Genomic DNA, 17374 nt, shown 5'->3' on the forward strand with positions numbered 1-17374 from the left:
CGAGCCAGGTTGAAGACAAGCGCAGCCGGCGCCGACAAAACTAAGAGGTCAACGCAATCGCCTCCAGCGACCCCGAGTTCATGCATTGGTCCGAGAGGCCTATCAACTGGAGCCGGGCCGATCACCCAGAGGTGATGTCGTCCCCTGGCTCCTACGCATTGGTATTGGATGTCACCCTCGCAACGGAGATGCGAGCTGCCCGATTCTCCCGCGTTCTAATTGATGGCGGAAGCAGTATCAACATACTGTACCGCGATACCATGGAGAAGTTGAACCTCAAGGCGAAGCAGCTCATGCCAAGCCGGACCGTGTTCCATGGCATCGTACCCGGCCTGTCATGTTCCCCGATCGGCAAGATCAAGATGGATGTTCTCTTCGGAGACAAGGATCACTTTCGCCGAGAAGCAATCTGGTTCGAGGTAGTGGACCTGGAAAGCCCGTACCACGCCTTGCTTGGCCGACCTGCTCTGGCCAAGTTCATGGCTGTGCCCCACTACGCCTACCTGAAGATGAAGATGCCGAGCTCGAAGGGGATCATCACTGTAGCCAGCGACTACAAGAAATCCATCGAGTGCGCTGCAGCCAGCAGCCGGCTGGCCGAGTCCCTCGTAGTGGCAGAAGAGAAGAAGATGTTGGAGCGAGTTGTGGCCATGGCCGGCAAGCAGCCGGCCTTGTCCCCCAACCCCAAGGATTATGATGCGCAGGGCTCCTTCCAGCCGGCCAAGGAGACGAAGAAGATACCTCTGGACCCGGAGAACCCGGAAAGGTTTGCAGTCATTGGTGCAAACCTGGACAGTAAATAGGAAGGAAAGCTCGTCGACTTCCTCCGTGAGAATCGAGACATATTTGCATGGTCCCCAAAGGACATGCCGGGTGTTCCGAAGGATTTCGCCGAGCACAAGTTACACGTCCGAGCCGACGCGAAGCCGGTCAAGCAGCCTCTCTGCCGACTGTCAGAAGAGAAGAGAAGAATCGTAGGAGAAGAGATAGCACGGCTCCTTGCTGCCGGCTTTATAATGGAAGTGTTTTTCCCAGAGTGGCTTGCCAACCCAGTCTTGGTGTTGAAGAAGAACAACAAATGGCGTATGTGTATATACTACACTAGCCTCAACAAGGCCTGCCCCAAAGATCCGTTTGCTTTGCCACGGATTGATCAAGTGATAGACTCCACAGCCGGATGCGAGCTGTTGAGTTTTTTGGATGCTTACTCAGGATACCACCAGATTAAGTTGGACCCAGCAGACCGCCTGAAGACCGCCTTCATCACACCATTCGGAGCTTTCTGTTACCTGACTATGACATTCGGCTTGAGGAATGCCGGTGCCACTTTTCAGCGTTGCATGCAGAAATGCCTGCTCAAGCAACTCGGCAGAAATGCCCACGTCTACGTAGACGATATTGTGGTGAAGACGGAGAAGCGCGGCACCCTGCTGGAAGACCTCAAAGAAACATTTGCCAACTTGCGCCGATTCCAGATCAAGCTCAACCCTGAGAAATGTGTGTTCGGAGTACCAGCCGGCCAGCTTCTAGGCTTTCTGGTCTCCGAACGCGGCATTGAGTGCAACCCTGTGAAGATCAAGGCCATTGAGAGAATGGAGATTCCCACCAAGTTGCGAGACGTTCAGAAGTTCATCGGGTGCCTGGCCTCCCTAGACCGCTTTATCAGCCGGCTAGGAGAGAAGGCTCTCCCCCTGTACCGACTCATGAAGAAATCCACTCATTTCGAGTGGAATGACCAAGCAGAGCAAGCCTTCCATGAGTTAAAGAAGATGCTAACCACTCCCCCTGTCCTGGCAGCGCCGACTGAGAAGGAGCCCATGCTCCTCTACATTGCCGCAACTAGCCGAGTGGTCAGTACAGTCATCGTGGTCCAGCGCCCAGAAGAGGGCCGGGCCCAGCTAGTCCAGAGGCCGGTATATTATCTAAGCCAAGTACTGTCCAGCTCCAAGCAAAACTACCCACACTACCAGAAGATTTGTTATGGAGTGTACTTCGCCGCCAAGAAGCTGAAGCCCTACTTCAAGAGCATCCCATCACGGTTGTATGCACCGCCCCACTTGCCGAGATCATAGGCAGCTGGGATGCATCCGGCCGGGTGGCTAAATGGGCCATTGCGCTGGCGCCTTACACAATCTTCTATCAGCCCCGCACCGCCATCAAGTCCCAAGCGTTGGCCGACTTCCTCGTCCACTGGGCCGAGACCCAGTACCTGCCGCCGGCTCCCGACTCTACTCATTGGCGGATGCACTTCGAGGGGTCCAAGATGCGCACCGGCTTGGGAGCCGGCATCGTCCTCACCTCTCCCAAAGGCGACAAGCTCAGATACACGCTGTAAATCCACTTTGTCGCCTCCAACAACATGGCCGAGTACGAGGCGCTCATACACGGGCTCCGGCTAGCCAAAGAGTATTGGAAATATGCCCTAGAGGCAATAATAAATAGGTTATTATTATATTTCCTTGTTCATGATAATCGTTTATTATCCATGCTAGAATTGTATTGATAGGAAACTCAGATACATGTGTGGATACATAGACAACACCATGTCCCTAGTAAGCCTCTAGTTGACTAGCTCGTTGATCAATAGATGGTTACGGTTTCCTGACCATGGACATTGGATGTCGTTGATAACGGGATCACATCATTAGGAGAATGATGTGATGGACAAGACCCAATCCTAAGCCTAGCACAAGATCGTGTAGTTCGTTTGCTAAGAGCTTTTCTAATGTCAAGTATCATTTCCTTAGACCATGAGATTGTGCAACTCCCGGATACCGTAGGAATGCTTTGGGTGTACCAAACGTCACAACGTAACTGGGTGACTATAAAGGTGCACTACAGGTATCTCCGAAAGTGTCTGTTGGGTTGGCACGAATCGAGACTGGGATTTGTCACTCCGTGTAAACGGAGAGGTGTCTCTGGGCCCACTCGGTAGGACATCATCATAATGTGCACAATGTGACCAAGGAGTTGATCATGGGATGATGTGAGTTACGGAACGAGTAAAGAGACTTGCCGGTAACGAGATTGAACAAGGTATCGGGATACCGACGATCGAATCTCGGGCAAGTAGCATACCGATAGACAAAGGGAATTGAATATGGGATTCATTGAATCCCCGACATCGTGGTTCATCCGATGAGATCATCGTGGAACATGTGGGAGCCAACATGGGTATCCAGATCCCGCTGTTGGTTATTGGCTGGAGATCGTCTCGGTCATGTCTGCATGGTTCCCGAACCAGTAGGGTCTACACACTTAAGGTTCGATGACGCTAGGGTTATAAAGGAAGTTTGTATGTGGTTACCGAATGTTGTTCAGAGTCCCGGATGAGATCCCGGACATCGCGAGGAGTTCCGGAATGGTCCGGAGGTAAAGATTTATATATGGGAAGTCCTGTTTTGGTCACCGGAAAAGTTTCGGGTGCTATCGGTAATGTACCGGGGGTCCACCAGGTGGGGCCACCGGCCCCAGAGGGATGCGTGGGCCAAGTGTGTGAGGGGACCAGCCCCAGGTGGGCTGGTGCGCCCCCCCACAAGAGGCCCAGGGCGCAGGAAGGGGGGAAGGGGGAAACCCTAGGCTCAGATGGGCCTAAGGCCCATCTAGTGGGGCGCCCCCCTCTCTCCCCCCCTTGGCCGACCCCCAAGCCCCATCTAGGGCTGGCCGCACCCCTTGGGGGGGGGAACCCTAGATGGGGACATAGCCCTCCCCCTCCCCTATATATATTGGGGTTTTGGGGCTGCCATACACACGAGAACACATCTCCCTCATGGCGCGGCCCTACCCCTCTTCCTCCTCCTCTCCCGCGGTGCTTGGCGAAGCCCTGCGGGATTGCCACGCTCCTCCACCACCACCACGCCGTCGTGCTGCTGCTGGACGAAGTCTTCCCCAACCTCTCCCTCTCTCCTTGCTGGATCAAGGCGTGGGAGACGTCACCGGGCTGCACGTGTGTTGAACGCGGAGGCACCGTTCTTCGGTGCTTAGATCGGAATCAACCGCGATCTGAATCGCTACGAGTACGACTCCTTCATCCGCGTTCTTGCAACGATTCCGCTCGCGATCTACAAGGGTATGTAGATGCACTCCTTTCCCCTCGTTGCTAGTATACTCCATAGATGGATCTTGGTGATGCGTAGAAAAATTTTAAATTCTGCTACGATCCCCAACAAAGAGCTCGGCATACGCCGGATCCTGTGTTATGGCGACTCAGACTTGGTGATCCAGCAGTCATCTGGTGACTGGGACGCCAAGGATGCAAACATGGCGAGCTATCGATTCCTCGTCCAGCAGATCAGTGGGTACTTCGAAGGGTGCGAGTTCCTTCACGTGCCACGGGCCGACAACGACCAAGCAGATGCCCTGGCGCGGATCGGCTCCACCCGACAGGCTATACCAACCGGTGTCTCTCTCCAGCGCCTCCTCAAACCATCCATCAAGCCGTCTCCAGAGTCGGACTCTATCTTCGTACCGCTTGCCCCCGATGCAGCCGGATCTGACTCGAGGAACCCAGCAGGTGGCTCGGGGACTTCGACAAGCGGCCCGGGGACTGCCGTAGTCGCACCCGGCTCGGGGACCTCAGAACCCGGCCCGGGGGCTGCAGCAGTCGGCCCGGGGACTGCAGCGACGCAAGAAGCGGTGGCCGACTCCAACTCCCCACCACCCAACCCGCCCACCCGAGTCACAGTGGCCGTACTGATAGTAGAAGAAGTCACAGCTCCATCATGGGCCCAGCCCATCCTCAACTTCCTAGTCAGCGGAGAGCTGCCGACTGATGAGACCTCGGCAAGGCTAGTGCAATGCCGAGCCGGAGCATATGCAATAATAAACAGAGAACTTGTCAAGTGCAGCGTCACTGGAGTCTTCCAGTGCTGCGTCGAGCCAGAGAAAGGTGTGGCGATCCTCAAGGATATCCACCAAGGCGAATGCAGCCACCACGCAGCCTCAAGATCACTTGTGGCCAAAGCTTTCCGCCATGGTTTCTTTTGGCCGACTGCTTTGGAAGATGCCAAAGAGATAGTCAAAAGCTGCAAAGGATGCCAAGTCTTTAGTTCCAAGCAACATCTGCCGGCTTCTGCACTCAAGACATCCCTCTCACCTGGCCCTTTGCCGTCTGGGGGCTGTACATGGTGGGCCCATCCAAGACAGCCCGCGGCGGCTTGACACATCTGCTTGTTGCCGTGGACAAATTTACCAAGTGGATCGAAGCGAAGCCGATCAAGAAGCTGAACGGGCCGACTGCCGTGACATTCATTGCCGACATCACTACTCGGTATGGCGTGCCGCACAGCATCATCACCGACAACGGCACAAACTTTGCCAAAGGAGCACTGGCACATTTCTGCGCGACACAGGGCATCTGACTGGACTTAGCGTCCGTTGCCCACCCGCAGTCAAACGGCCAGGTCGAGCGAGCAAACAGACTCATCCTCTCTAGCATCAAGCCCCGACTGGTCGTACCACTAGAGCGATCGGCCGGCTGTTGGCTTGATGAGCTGCCGGCTGTCCTCTGGAGTCTGCGTACTACCCCAAACAAGTCAACCGGCTTCACTCCGTTCTTCCTTGTATATGGTGCCGAGGCTGTCATCCCAACTGACATCGAGTTCGACTCGCCTCAGGTCACCATGTACACGGAGGCGGAGGCCAAGGAAGTGCGAGAAGACGGCGTCGACCTGCTGGAAGAAGGCCGGCTGTTAGCACTCAGCCGGTCCGCCATCTACCAGCAGGGTTTGCGACGTTACCACAACCGAAAGGTCAAGCAAAGATCTTTCCAAGAGGGCGACCTTGTGCTTCGGCTGATCCAGCGAACAGCCGGCCAGCACAAGCTCTCGGCCCCTTGGGAAGGCCCTTTCGTCATCAGCAAAGCACTAGGCAACGACTCCTACTACCTGATCGACGCACAAAAACCAAGAGCAGGCAAGAGGGATGATTCCGGCAAGGAGTCGGAGCGACCATGGAACGCGAACCTCCTGAGAAGATTTTACAGTTGAAAGCAGTATGTACCATGCTACCGTTTTTATTAAATATGAGACAAACGGGCCCCCCGAGGCACACTCGGGAACTGCCCTCCTTTATCTATGAATGACAAGCGTCATACTCATGAATGTATTATTACATTTGATTTGCTGTCTGGCACCGGGTTCGACCAGTCGGCCCGGGGACTGGCCGCCTTAAGTTATATTAAAAGTTCTACCTAAAGTCAGACAAGTAGTGTGCCGGCACCCGAGCCCTCTCTTGTTGAAAGTCGCAGCTCGAAGAACCGACTATCCGACTGGCAAGAGCCAAAGGCAGAAAGGATGCCCACACGAAAAATGGCTAAGGACTAACGAACTTATATAACACAAAGACGGCCTCCAACCACGCCTACCGGCTGTCAAAACAGCCAGCTGGCCGGCCTCCCAGTCACTTCGCCAAAATCTAACAAAGCTAGAGTACTTGCCCTCCCAACTGGCCAAGCACTTCTCCAGCCACAGGTTGCAGAGCAACTGTCCGACTGGGGAGGCGGCAACCAAGGGAGGGCGGCAAAGGAAACAGCAGAAGGATGAAAAGCAAAGAACAAGGGAAAGCCAAACGCATGCATAATTATATTTACACATAAGGCCCCCAACAGGCCGGCAGTCAATATTGTTCGAATACACCCCCAGTGGGTGGAATTGTGCAAACTTAACAAAATACTGTTCCAAGAGTGATAAAACAGGAAAATAGAGGCAGCAGACTAGACTAAGGGCGCAGTGTGGGAGCCGGGTTGGTCGGTGGAGACGGCACCACCGGCTGGAGGAGTGGCCGGTTGGCGGGTCTCGGCTTGATCATCGCCGGCTGCAGGCGGCGCACCCACGCGTGCCTTGTTGCTGGAGGCACGTTCAAGCTGAGGCTGACCGGCCGCTCCACCATCTGGCGTGATGTCTTCACCCTCCTCCTCCTCCTCCTCGCCCTCATCGCTGGAGTCGATCTCCTCCGCCGAGTCCTCGCCGTCTGCCGGGTTCAGCCCGAACCACTCCTCCGGCTGGGCAACGCCGCTGTCGTCCACCTCAGGAGCGAAGACGCCGGTGTCGGTGTAGTCGGCGATCGCCGAAGCCCGCTGGATGATAGCCGGCCGCGCCGGCTCCAGCTCAGTGTCGGCCTCCTGCCGCCAGATGGCCAGCTAGTCCAGACTCAGCTCGGGATACCAGGCCTTGGCGAACTCCAGCGTCCGCCTGGCGCCGGACCGAGCCGCCAAAGCCTTCCAGGCCTCGAAGCGGCCGACCGCCACCTCCAGCCAGTCGGCGGTCCGACTGGGGGTGCGGGGAATCACCTCTCCAGGCCAGAGGGCGGCTAACACCTGTGCCCCAACACGCTGAAGCCGGCGGAGCATGCGGTGAGCCGGCCGAAGGCGGGCTTGAATCGCCAAGAGCTGCTCCTCCAGCGACCGGCGAGCGTTTGGCGCGATCTCGGCGCCAGCCTGTCTCCGTGCCTCACGGTGGGCCTCGACGACCTGGTTGGCGGCGGTAGAGTAGCCAGGGAAGTACTCTGCGCAAAGAAGAAAGAGAAAGAAGAGAAAAACACCAAGTCAGAAAATGAGCTAAAACGGCAAGCGGCAAGCAAGGACGAAGAGGAAGGCGGCCTACCGTCAACCAAGTCTTCGATCTGGCCATAACCGTTGATCAACGTCTGCTTCGCTTCAGCCCAGCTGGCCTCTTCTATCTCATACTCGGCTTGGAGGGCGGCCTCACTGTCCTGCACCGCCTTCAGGGCCGCCTTGTGGCTCTCCTCCTGGTCGGCCAACCTCTTGGCTAGGCGGTCACGCTCCTGTGCCAAGGCGGCAAACTCGGCCTCCTTAGCGCAGAGGGCGGCATGAGTCCTGCCCAGCTGTTCCCTCAGACTGGCGTTGGCTGCTGCAGGGATGGTAGAAAAGAAAGAAGCAATAAGGGAGAAGTCGTCAAGGAAGATCCGACCCGACTGCTCAGCAGTCGGCCCGAATCTCGGGGACTACACCCAGTGGGTGCGCTGACGCGCCCCCACGTGAGATAAAAGAAGAAGCACTTACCCCGGCTCTCAGATAGGTCAGCAGTCTTCTGGGTCAGCTCCCGAGCCTGGGAGTCGAAGGCAGCTGCGTGGAGGTTGTGGTAGTCCTGCAAGTCAGGAAGGGGAGCGAATGAGAACAAGAATAGCAAAACAAGGCCCGCTAAGAAGTTCCAAGCCGCCTGCTCAGCAGCCGACTCGGAACTCGGGGACTACACCCAGTGGGTGCGCTGACGTGCCCCCACGGAAGAAAACAAGATCAAAAAAGCAAAAATAAGAAGACTAACCCGAATGGCCGCCCGCGTCGCAAGGAACTCGTCATTATATTTCCTCAGTGCCGCAGCCTGGGCTTGAAGCCGGTTCCGGACGTCCTGCGCTGCCACGTTCACCACAGCCATCCCTCCACCCGGCGTCCACCCCGAGCTGGCATTGGCCGCCTCCATATCCTGGGCCGACGAGCTGGAGCCCGCGGCCTTCTGCGGCTCCGATGCAGCCTTCCCCGCGCGATGGCGACTGGACCACCAGATCCGTCCTCGCGGCCGGTTCGCCCCCGGCCGATTGCGTAGGCGGCAAGTTAGGCTGGCCGCCTTGGGTCGCTCCAGTCGGCGGGGCCGGTGCCGCCTCCCTCTCCAAGACGACGACGTCGTCCTCCCTCTCCAGTCCCGGCTGGTCGCCGCCATCTTCCTCTGGCGGGGGCTCTGGGGCCTCAGGCGCCGTGACGCGCAGAGGGGTGACGACCAAGGCCCCCTCCGCCATCGCCGCGGCCGCAGCCTCCGCCTGGGCCTTGGCCGCTGCGTCGGCGTGCGCCTTCGCCGCCTCCTCCTCCTGGGCCGCCTTGGCGGCAGCCGCCCTCAACTCCTCCGCCTCCCGCTCCTCCCGCGCCTCCCGTGCGTTTCGCTCCGTCGCCGCCTGAAGCTCGGCGCGGGGGTCCATGCGGCGGGTGCTCCCGGATCCTCCCGGCGATCCGACGACGGAGGCGGCAGCAACCCGCTCGAGCGACAGCGGAGCCCTGATTTTTTGAGAAAGGATAAGGACTCGGAAACTACCAAAGAAAAGAAGAAAGAATGCACAAAGGGGTATGCACTTACGCCGACACCGTCTGCGGCTGCTTCACCACCTTGCGAAAGCGGGCCGCCTTCGCGGTCGCCTCATCCCGCCTGGTCACTGCCGCCCCGCCCTTGGGCTTCTTCGGCCGACTGCCGAACAAGCCCGACGCGGCACGACGCTTCTGCCCGCCGCCCCGAGCAGGCGGCGCGGCGGAGGAACCCGCGGCATGGCCAGACGCCGGCTGGCGGCGTGGGGCGACTTCCGCCTCGTCGTCATCCGGCCAGTCGTCGAAGCTGGCTCCAAGACCGGAGCCGCCTGCTTCGCCGCCGACTTTGCCGCCACCCGTCTCGGTGTTGTCCTCCATGCCCGCCGCCCCCAAGTTGTAGTCCTCCAGGTCATGTTCCGCCCAGTCGGGGAGGAATCGGCGCTCCGTCTCCGACCCGGCTGCAGGTCGAAGGAGAGAGCTCTGCCAAGGCACCCCAACTAGTCAGAGACGTCCAGAAGGAATTCGGCAACAAAACTAAGGAAAGAAAAGAAAAGAGAAAACATACCATGGGTGGAGGATGCGCACGGGAATATGGCTCCTTGCCAAACCGCCACTCTGCGGAGAGCTTGCAGTTCGCAAGGTAATTCACCATGTGGGCCACCTCGTCATGCGGCATGTCCTTGGTGCACATCCGGCTCGGATCGAGCTGGCCGCTCATCTGACAGATCAGGTGAGGGCGGCTTTGAAGCGGAAGCACCCGGCGCACGACGAAGGCGGCCAGCAAGTCAGGCCCAGTCAGGCCCTCCGACTGGATCATCACCCGCAGTCGGGCGACGGCCGCGGCTCCAGCCGGCGTCAGCGACGCAGCCCGATAGGACCAGTGGGGCCGCCTCCCAGCCGGCAAGCCGGCTACGTAAGCCGGCAAGTTGACGTAGTCGCCTTGCGGGGCGACGTTCTTCACGTAGAAATAGGACTTCTGCCAGCGCTTCACCGACTGGATTAAAGTGATGACGGGGAAGGGGTTGTCGGCCGCCGGCCTCCGCATCGCGATGAAGGCGCCGCTCTGGGCCGGCACGCCCTGCATGCGGGTGCCTAGCTTAGATTGGAAGAACTCCCCCAGAGCTCGATGGTGGGGAGGACGCCAAGGAAGCCTTCGCACAAGGTGACGAAGGCGGACAGCAGCACCACCGTGTTCGGAGTGAGGTGGTGCGGCTGGAGTTGATAGAAGTCGAGGAAGGAGCGGAAGAAGGCGCTCGCCGGCAAGCCGATGCCGCGTAGAAAATGCGAGCGGAAGACTACCCGCTCGCCTTCCTCCGGCTCCGACGTGATCTCCCTCGCAGGCGTGAGGCGGACCCGCACCTGGTCCGCGCCGGGCAGCCGCAGCGTCTTGCAAAGGAACTCGATGTGGTCCATGTGGACGTTGGAGCCGTCCCAGTCCCCGCCGTACTGCATGGTGGCGAGAAGCTAGCGAGGAAGGGTGCGGCGGCGGAGAGAGCATGGCCCTGCGGCGGCAGAGCTGTGGGGTGGATTGAAGAATGGTGGGACGGCGCGGCGGCAAGGCGCTGCCGCGAGGGGAAGCAGGAGGAAGAAGATGGCGGAGAGGAGAGGAGCGTGCGAGCGCCTGCCGCTTCCCCTCCTCCCCCTACTTATAGCCTCGTGCGGCGAAGCCGAGGAGGCGAGGCGTGGGGAGGAACGTGGGATTAACTGCGCCCACTCCCCCACGTCCTGCGATTGCTGCGCCCCAACGGCGTGCGGAAACCGTTGCTGGAAGACGTGCGGACGGCTTTGGGCCGCAAAGAATCCGCGCCTGGGCCTAGGCGTAGGAGTGGTGGGCCCTTGGCCTGCGGCGACGTCTTGTCGCGCGCGTGGGTTGGCAGGCTCCCTTCAGCCAGGGGACGCCACGTGGTTCGCAGGCGGCGAGCGGCCGGCCCACAGCCCGGCGCACGCGCCGACAGACTCCCGCCTTCCGACTTCAAAAAAATTTCTTCAAGACGGCGCGCCCAACCGAAGCCGGCTCCCAGCTGCTGGCTCGTCAAGACAAGAAGACACAGTAGCCACGCTTACCTCGACAAAGCCCTCGTCATCAGAGGCGAGGCAACAGTAACCAGCCGCCGACAAAGCCCCCATGCGGTGGGGCCGGCGTGCCGGCCAAGAAGCCGGCAGCCGGCGGGACCCACCAGTCGGCGGGCCCCAATGACCGGCGGAGAAGCCGGCGAGCATAGACACTGACGGCTGGGACCTGCGCCCAGCAGGATTACCATTGTACCCCTGTGGGGTAGGCCTATATAAACCCCTCGGGACACCCATGCAAAGGGTTGGTCTCATAGAGTTACACACACCACCTAGAGAGAAAAGGAGAGCTAGCTTTGCCCTTCTTCTTCCTCTAGCCCGACAGCTCAAGGAGCGCTTGTAGCTACTTGTCTTGATCTAGTGATCATGCGGAGACCCCGCAGAGTAGGACTAGGGGTGTTATCTCCACGGAGAGCCCCGAACCTGGGTAAGATCCGTCGGCGTGCATGTCTTCGCCTCATCCCGTTTCCAGGCACCGGCGACGTCTTACTGGCTCCCACAATGATAAGCCACCCGTTGGCATATGTCGCACCAACCACCCGACAATATGCCACATTGTTGAGATTCGTCAAACGACTTTACGCCCGCATGGGAGTTGGGACATTCTGCTAGGAGCCGCTACCAACTATCGACTCTGGTCGTGTCCATGTGTATGTGAACCTATAGGGTCGCACACTTAAGGGGCTGCAGCCCATTCGGATTGGATCTGAGTGGAAAATGGATGTGGACTCCTAGTGGGCTCAAGTGTTGAGCCCACCTCAGAGGTCTATATAAAGGGGAGTGGGCTGTAACGCCCCAAGACCGACGCTCCAGAAGACTTCCAGATGCTCTGAGTTTCGTCGTGTGATTTGTTTTGTTTGTTGCATTCATCATGTCATCATCGCATTGCATCCGCATGTTTTCATAAAACTTGTAGTTGCTCGTAGTTGCCGCTTCTTCCTCGTCTCTGTTGACCTTTCTCAAGACCGACCATTCATTTGCTGCCCGACCGTTTGACCCTCTCTACACAATACTCAAACCCCTCGCATGTGTCCGAAAACTTCATCGAACCCGAACCGGACTATCGTTACCATTGGGTCCGGATCATCCCCTAACATTTCTAAAATATCTTCGTTTCTCCATTGGAGACGCTTTCGCTCCCTGCCTTTCTCCTTCCTCCTCTAATCTCTCTCCCTTCCTCGTTTGTTTTTTTCTCTGCCAAGAAACGAACGGGGCTCGCCCCTGCTGCCATCACCGCCGGTGCAAGCTTCTGCACCTCCCGTGCTCGCCATCGCCTCGCGCTTCCTTCCCCAGCCGTGCCTGGTCGGCCAGTCTCCATCGTCCCGCCTTGCTGCTCGAGCACCGCTCCGCACCTCCCTGCCCTGATGAGTCCCCATCGTCCCGAGGCCACCCGTCTCCGTCCGGCCGGCAACGAGCAGTAGCTCGCCGGAGCGCGAGTTCCATCGGGTCCGCCTCCCTCTGCCTGTCCCTCTCCTTCTCCTATTTCTAGCCTCCCCCTGCCACTTCTCTGAATTTATTGCCTCGCCATGGCCCTGCAGGTTCCCCGCCGAACACTCCGCCAGTCTTTGATTTCGGTGGGGATCGACGGGATCCGCGTCGCTCTGACGAGCTCGCCGTCCCCTGTGCCTCAAGTTCCTCCTGCCGGAGCCCCAAGTCCACCTCTGCCATCGTCCAAGTTCCGCTGCCGCCGAGCCTCTGCATCGCGCCGCTGCCTCCCCTGTTTCTGCTTCGAGTAGGAGAAAACGCTCGCAGCACCGCCCGCTCGCGTTGACCGCGCCGCCAGCGTGCCTGGGCCACCGCGTCGCCCTTCACCCGCATCAGCCCAGCAGCCTCCAGGCCCAACGCGCCCCTTCCAGCCTGCCTCTTCCACAACCCGGGCCAAAGGCCTCAAGGGCCCGATGTGAGCAGCTCCCCCGCGCCCTGGGCCAGATCTCAGTTTTGGCCCGTATAGTGTTTTTTTTCCTGCCTGCGATTTTAGCTATTACCCAGAATTTACTGATTTACAGAAAAACCCTCAACATCATGCATATAATAACTCCACAACCGTGCATCGGATTAAAATAATTTAAATATGTAAAATGCTTAGAATTTCATCTTGTTTCATAATATGCTACTTTCATCCATGTTAAAAATGCTTGCTGTTTGTTTAATTTTGCATAAATGCCATGTTAAAATGATTTATTTCATAACTATTTAACCGTAGCTCCGAATTTAATAAACTTTATATGTAAATGGAGTAGAAAAATGCCTAGTTTAACATGGTGTACTTTATTTTCTGTTTAACAACATTAAAATTATGGTTTTAGGCAGAACAGTACCAAATCTAAAATATGCACATGAGGATTTGCCGGAATTGTTGTTTGTTGTTTCTGCCTTCATTTAAATTGCCTAGATAGGTAGTTTTCTTATGCCTCACCTCTTGCCATGTTAATCAACATTTAATATTGTTGGGTACATAACCGAGAGAGAACTAAATAATCGTATGTGGTGTTTCGTCAATATGCAACTCGTTGCATATTGAGCTCCACTTAATTTGTAGTATTGTTTGTTGCATTTTGCCATGCCATGCCTCGTTAAATCGGACATGCATCATACTTGTGTGTGCATCATGCCATGTGTATGTGGTGGTTGTTTACCATGTTGTTTGTTTCTTTCCGGGTTGCTTCTCTCGTTAGCTTCGGTTTTGTTCCGGAGTTGTGAGGATTCGTTCGACCACGTCTGTTTGTCTTCTTCATGGACTCATTCTTCTTCCTTGCGGGATCTCAGGCAAGATGACCATACCCTCGAAATCACTTCTATCTTTGCTTGCTAGTTGTTCGCTCTATTGCTATGCCGCGCTACCTACCACTTGCCATATCATGCCTCCCATATTGCCATGTCAAGCCTCTAACCAACCTGTCCTAGCAAACCGTTGTTTGGCTATGTTACCGCTTTTGCTCAGCCCCTCTTATAGCATTGCTAGTTGCAGGTGAAGATGAAGTTTGTTCCATGTTGGAACATGGATATGTTGGGATATCACAATATCTCTTATTTAATTAATGCATCTATATACTTGGTAAAGGGTGGAAGGCTCGGCCTTATGCCTGGTGTTTTGTTCCACTCTTGCCGCCCTAGTTTCCGTCATACCGGTGTTATGTTCCTTGATTTTGTGTTCCTTACGCGGTTGGGTGATTTATGGGACCCCCTTGACAGTTCGCTTTGAATAAAACTCCTCCAGCAAGGCCCAACCTTGGTTTTAACATTTGCCACCTAAGCCTTTTCCCTTGGGTTCTGCAGACTCAAGGGTCATCTTTATTTTAACCCCCCCCCCCCCGGGCCAGTGCTCCTCTGAGATTGGTCCAAACTAGAGCACCGTGCGGGACCATCCCTTGGCGACTTGGGTTATGTCGGTACCTGTACGCTTAGCTTATCTGGTGTGCCCTGAGAACGAGATATGTGCAGCTCCTATCGGGATTTGTCGGCACAGCGGGTGGTCTTGCTGGTCTTGTTTTACCATTGTCGAAATGTCTTGTAAACCAGGATTCCGAGACTGATCGGGTCTTCCCGGGAGAAGGAATATCCTTCGTTGACCGTGAGAGCTTATAATGGGCTAAGTTGGGACACCCCTGCAGGGTATAAACTTTCGAGAGCCGTGCCCGCGGTTATGTGGCAGATGGGAATTTGTTAATGTCCGGTTGTAGAGAACTTGACACTCGACTTAATTAAAACGCATCAAACGCATGCGTAGCCGTGATGGTCTCTTTTCGGCGGAGTCCGGGAAGTGAACACGGCTTTTGGGTTATGTTTGACGTAAGTAGGAGTTCAGGATCACTTCTTGATCATTACTAGTTGACGACCATTCCGTTGCTTCTCTTCTCGCTCTTATTTGCGTATGTTAGCCACCATATATGCTGGTGCTTGCTGCAGCTCCACCTCATTACCCCATCCTTTCCTATAAGCTTAAATAGTCTTGATCTCGCGGGTGTGAGATTGTTGAGTCCTCGTGACTCACAGATACTTCCAAAACAGTTGCAGGTGCCGAGGATACCAGTGCAGGCGATGCTACCGAACTCAAGTGGGAGTTCGACGAGGACCTTGGTCGTTACTATGTTTCTGTTCCTGTTGATCATTAGTGGAGCCCAGTTGGGACGATCAGGGATCTAGCAGTTGGGTTGTCTTCTTTTCTTTTGGTTCCGTAGTCGGACCTATGTGTGTACTCTGATTGATGTATGATTTATTTATGTATTGTGTGAAGTGGCGATTGTAAGCCAACTCTTTATCCCATTCGTGTTCATTACATGGGATTGTGTGAAGATGACCCTTCTTGCGACAAAACCACAATGCGGTTATGCCTCTAAGTCGTGCCTCGACACGTGGGAGATATAGCCGCATCGTGGGTGTTACAAGTTGGTAATCAGAGCCATCCCCGACTTAGGAGCCCCCTGCTTGATCGAATCGCTGGCGTTGTTGAGTCTAGAACAAAAATTTTTTGAGTCTTAGGATTATATATATCGGAGAGTAGGATTCTTTTTACTCCTTAGTCCCTTCGTCGCTCTGGTGAGGCCCCATGACGTAGAAGTTTTGACTCTCCTCTCCTCAAATTTCACTAAATTTTTTTAGGATCACGCGGGTATCTTAGAATCGTTCCGATGGTTTTGTGACGAGAACATTGTTCTTGGTGCCTCCTGACATTTAGGGGTTGTGGCAGTGTCCCGGGGAGTTGAGCTCCGAGGTGTTGTCGTCACAATTTTATCGTTGCAGTTCTGGAATACCTGAGTTTCGCCGACATCGAAAATCTCTTTTATGTAGTTGTTGGTGAGATCACCTTGACGCCACCCAGTACTGGGGCGGGAGTTCGGGAGTATTGCCATAACTCGTATAACGGATGCTTTTCGAAGGTTCAGGTAAATGATTTCCGAAGGTTTCTTGGTTATGTGTTGAAGGATGGATACAGCTGGATCTAGGTATTGTTAGTTTGGGTGATATATTTTGTTTCCCCTGTATCCCCAACACCTGATTGCATAACCAGAAAGTTTCGGGAGTTTATAAGTGGGAATTCAAGTATCTTGTAGGATATCTTTCCAACAGACACATGATACGATATGGGATTTATCATATGTTTGTTTCCGGCTTATTTTGTAAGCCAATCCTTTGTTTTGTTTTGGTTTGTGGTATTCGAGTTGCTTCGAAGTCAAGTGTTGATTCCTTACATTTCCTAAGCGGTGTTCTCATACTTCTATGTGAATACCAATCCTTCTTGATCATCGAGAGTGTCATTTCAATTCTTTCCAACCGGTGTGCTTCTCTTCAAGGTAATCATATCCTTTTAATATTCACAAGATCAATTCTATTTTTTTTCTCAACGGTATCCATTCCATCTGCCCAAGTTGCCTTGTTTTTCCCACCCTCCCACCCTTTTTCTTCAAGGACTCAGATTTCTTAATCAAGTATCCTTTTATTGAGGGGAAGTCTCTCCATTCCTTTTCGTCAAAGTTCGTATCCGGTGATTCTCAGGAAGATGCTAAGGAAGTTTCAAGTTCATCATTCATCATTCTCTTTTTCTCCGGTGGTCTAAAAGTCAAGCTTCATTGTTGATCATATCTCTTCCTCTTGTTTCACATGATTTCCATGTTGGAAGTTCTTATCTAAGCATCTCATAATCGTGCTCTTCTCTCTATTCATGTGTTCCGGAGTACGGAAGATATCTCAGAAGATTCGCATTTCCATTCTTAATCCGTTCAAGCTATTTCGAGGTTGTTATCTCATTCAAGCCATTTAATTCAACCGGTGCAATATCTTTCAAGCAATCGTTCAACGGTGTATTCTTTTAGTGGGCCTAACCCACAGGTCTTTTCCCAGGATCTTACCTGACTCTTCTAATTTATCCGGAGTGATTCTCAAATTCTTTGAAAGTTTGACGTAAGAATGAATTACCATCAGTCAAATGTCTTTCTCCAAGATCTTTCAAATTCTTTTCATCGTTGGTTTAACCTTCCTAACTTTCATTCCGAAGTGCCTCAACAACTCATGGTGGTGTTTCTCATCGTCATTCTCAACATTTCAAGATCAAGGTAGAAGAATTTCTCCTAAATCTTGGACCGTTCTCCTGAAGATTCATAGTTCTAACTTGTTGCCATCCTCTCATAATTGTTTTCGATTGTGAGAATTCTTTTCACCCATCCGGAGCATTTCAGGAGTCTTTTCAGTTTGATTCTCCGGAGCCCATCATCTCCGAATTATTCATTCAAGCTTTCAGCTCTTGTTCTCCAAATCATACCGGTGCATCATTCAAGCATT

The sequence above is a fragment of the Aegilops tauschii genome, chromosome 3 (genome assembly GCF_002575655.3).
Source record: "Aegilops tauschii subsp. strangulata cultivar AL8/78 chromosome 3, Aet v6.0, whole genome shotgun sequence".
Taxonomy (NCBI): domain Eukaryota; kingdom Viridiplantae; phylum Streptophyta; class Magnoliopsida; order Poales; family Poaceae; genus Aegilops; species Aegilops tauschii.